This window comes from Mandrillus leucophaeus, unplaced genomic scaffold (assembly GCF_000951045.1).
Source record: "Mandrillus leucophaeus isolate KB7577 unplaced genomic scaffold, Mleu.le_1.0 Scaffold622, whole genome shotgun sequence".
Classification (NCBI taxonomy): domain Eukaryota; kingdom Metazoa; phylum Chordata; class Mammalia; order Primates; family Cercopithecidae; genus Mandrillus; species Mandrillus leucophaeus.
The window spans coordinates 1,060,503-1,064,843 of record NW_012106720.1 but is presented as its reverse complement, the minus strand read 5'-3'; positions in this window follow the sequence as shown (position 1 = coordinate 1,064,843).

Genomic DNA, 4,341 nt, shown 5'->3' with positions numbered 1-4,341 from the left:
CGGGCACCTGTAGTCCCAGCTACTCCGGAGGCTGAGGCAGGAGAATGGCTTGAACCCGGGAGGGGGAGCTTGCAGTGAGCTGAGATGGCCCCACTGCACTCCAGCCTGGGCGACAGAGCAAGACTCCATCTCAAAAAAAAAAAAAAAAAGTGCAATATGTACACTAATCACTACACAACATTAGTAAAAAAAAAAAAAAAGAAAGAAAACTGAAATACATGGACAGACATTCCATGTTCATAAATTCAAAAACCCAATATTGTTAAGATTGCAATTCTTTCTCAATTGATCTATGAATTCAATATAATCTCTAGCAAAACATCAACAGTTGTTACACAGAAGTTGACAAACTGAATTTAAATTTTATGGAAATATGACTGTACTAGAATATAAAAACAATTTTGAAAATGAAGAACATAGTTGATATACTTCCCAATTTCCAAACTTACTACAAAACTACAATGATCAATACAGTATGATATGGCATAAGGACGAATATATAGATCAATAGAACATAATTTAAAGTCTAAAAGCTAACTCTTACATTTATGGTGAAATTGGTTTTTGACAAATGTGTCATGGGAATTTAATGAGAAAAGGATAGTCTTTTATACAAATCGTACTGAGAAAATTGAACATCTGCATGAAAAGAAATGAAGCTAGACCCTTACCTCATAACGCACACAAAAATTAATGCAAAATGGCATACAGTTAAATGTAAAAACTAAAATATACAACTATTAGGAGGAAACATAGAAAAAATCTTCAAAAAAATTTTTCATGACCTTAGGTTAGGCAAAGATTTCTTAGATGTAACACCAAAAGCACAATTTATAAAGGAAAAAAATGTTAGAGTTCATCAAAACTTTAAACGTTTGTGCTTCAAGTTACACCATTAAGAAAATGAAATACGTGACACAGACTGGGAGAAAATACTTATGAATCATACATCTGGTCTGGGTGCGGTGGCTCACGTCTGTATTCCCAAGAGAAATGAAAACACGTGTCCACACAAAGTCTTACTACGCATTATCAGTGATAATAGCCCCAAACCAGAAATACTTCAAATGACCATCAACCGGTAAATGGATAAACAAAATGTAATATATTCATATAATGGAATAGTATTCAGTCATAAAAAAAGAATGAAATACTGATACATGCTACGACATGTGTGAGCCTCAAAAACATTATGCTGATTAAAAGAAGCCAGGCAAAAAAAAAAAAAAAAAAGAAGGTCACATATTATCAGATTCCATCTATATGAATTGTCCAGAAAAGGCAAATTCATAGAGACAGTAAGCAGAAGAGTGGTCACCTAGGTCCAGAGGCAGGAGCTGAGAACTGACTGCATATGGTGTACACTAGAGATTTTTCTCAGGTAATGACAATGTTCCAAAACTGCATTTTGGTGATGTTGACAATTCTGTAAATTTACAAAAAATATTGAAGTATACACTTAAAACAGGTAAATTTTATCATATGTACATTATACCTCAATAAAGAAATCTTTTGGAAAAAAAAGCTACATGAATTTCAACTGTTTATTTTCCAAATACTATTCATTTAAGAAATATCTTCCAAATACTATTCCTTTAATCTCTGACTTTTAAAAATGACAACATTTTAATCATTCCTGTTCTGCAACCGATTTTTCAACTCCCAGTAAATTTTAAACAGATTGTGAAAGTTAATTCTCAGAAGTTTGATTCATTTTCTTTAATCTACATCATCAAGATGACAATTTTGATAATGAATTCCTTCATTCCCCAATAACCCAATGAGTTCATGTAATCAGGCAAAATGAATGATCTAATGACTCAGACTGTAATACTATTTTACAAAGCTGTGATGATTCCAAAGCTCTTAAGTCTGCTGGAGAAATAACAATACCATTTGTCAAATAAAATGATTTATACAGTTTCTGGTATGTACAGTATAAATCACTGTCTAACTCTGGCACAGTACCCACTTTTGCATCCTGGGTTTTTAGCCCTTTTTGGCCCCCTTCACATAAAGAAAAGCGATTTACATTGCTCTTCACTGGACTTGTTTTTTTCTCCCCAAAAAGTCCCAAATACAGTACCAGTCTCTTTCCCCATTTCACAATTAAAGACCTCTTCCAACGCATCTACTCCAAAACATAGAACCCTGACAACTAACTTTCATCTGTTCTCCATAGTGAATTGACCCTTGTGAAGATAGAGGTCATTAAAAAACTCATACCAATAGTTTATTTTTATGTCAATACTGACAGTCTATTTCTCTGTTGACCAGGCACATTCCTAATTAGTTGCCCTCTCTCCATTTACAATTCCATTTTCAATTCTCACCAGTGGCTTTCATTTGGTGTGGGCTGTATTTGATCCACAAGGGGCCTGATAGTAGGTCATGTTCTATCATTATTCCCAGTCAATCTTAAAAAAGATAAAAAAGAGTCTCTCAAGTCTCTCAATCTGTGGTTTACAGAATGAATCTTTAAAATTATAAATATACACATATAAAAATATATTTACAAGTAGAAAAATAAAAACAAATGCAAAGATTTAATTTAGAGTCTTCTGGCTTCAGTCTCATTCCAAGCATCTTCTTTCCCATACATTTCTAAATGTTAAATTCTGAGAAAATGTAGTTACAAATGAATATTCATTACATTCATTAAAGTGCATGTACACAGGTGGTTTTTAAATAGAAAAGCCAACCCTTTTTTTTTTTTTTTCTTAAGATAAGGTCTTACTCTGTTGCCCTGGCTGGAGGGCAGTGGCATGATAATAGCTCACTGCAGCCTCAATACCCTGGGCTCAAGCAATCCTCCCATCTCAACCTCCTGAGTAGCTGGGACTACAGGTGTGAGCCACCATGCCAGACTAATTTTTTAATTTTTAAAAAAATAGAGACAGGGTTCTCACTATGTTGCCCAGGCTGGTATCAAACTCCTGGACTCAAGTAATCCTTCCACCTCAACCTCCTGAACTTCTGGGATTACAGGTGTGAGCCACCACAAAGCCACCTCTTTATCTGGGCTAACAGAAGTCTATTTAACTTAAAAATTAAATCAGAGTAATTTCAACAAATGTCTATTGAACACCCCCCTCCCTACTTAACGGGCCCTGGAATGTTTAGGGACAAATAAGGAACAGTTTCTGCCTTCAAGGAGTTGAAAGGCTGTTGGGAGAGAATAAACCATAACTACACATAATATAAATTAGATTGGAAAAGTACATACAGAAAAATTTTTTTAAGGCTATGGCAACAGAGGTGGCAACTGGGAACCACTGGGAAAGGTTTCAAAGAGTGACCTGACAAAAAGAAAGTAGTGCCTCAACTGGAATACCTAAAATAGAATGGGGAAGAGAGACAAATGAGATGAGGTGTGGCTATGATACTGGGTAAGTGAGAGCATATTTTGGGAGACCAGGCTGAAGCTTAAGATAATAATACTAGCTAATATTTATTGAGCACCTACTATGTACCAGGTACTATTAATGCACTTTATATATATTAACTTGCTTGATACTCACAATAACCCTATGAGGAATGTGCTAAAACCTTGAAATCCATAAAAAATAAAGAGGACCAAATTCTGTCCCACTCTAGCCACATTTATTGTAAACGCAGTTAACAGGTCTCTCATCTACCTCTTCTCTCACTAATTCCTAGGTCATCCTTCAAGGCCTAGCTTGAAAACTACATTCTCTGCAAAACCTTTCTTGATCCTCCCAGCTGAACACAGTCTCCTAAGCTTGATAGCATTTTATCTGTGTCAATCTTATGGCATGTCCGAATATTTTGTTCTTGGCATTATAGATTTTATGTGCATTCTTCCCTCTTTTTTATTCTCCGTTAGTCTGATCCACATTCTGTTCCCCACAACTCCTAGGGCAGTGCCTGGCACATACTAATGCTAGCTAAGTCTATGGAGCACTTTGTGTTTGCAGGGCACTGTGCTAAGCATTTTACAGGAATTATCTCACAAAATCCTTATGGCAACCCAATTCACACACTCAAGAGCTGTTTTCAGTCCTTACTGTGACAGACAAAATAGTAAATACTAGACCGGGCGCGGTGGCTCAAGCCTGTAATCCCAGCACTTTGGGAGGCCAAGGCGGGTGGATCATGAGGTCAGGAGATCAGACTATCCTGGCTAACACGGTGAAACCCCATCTCTACTAAAAAAATATAAAAAAAATTAGCCTGGCGTGGTGGCGGGTGCCTGTAGTCCCAGCTACTCGGGAGGCTGAGTCAGGAGAATGGCGTGACGCCAGGAGGCGGAGCTTGCAGTGAGCCGAGATCGTGCTACTGCACTCCAGCCCGGGCGACAAGGGAGACTCTGTCTCAAAA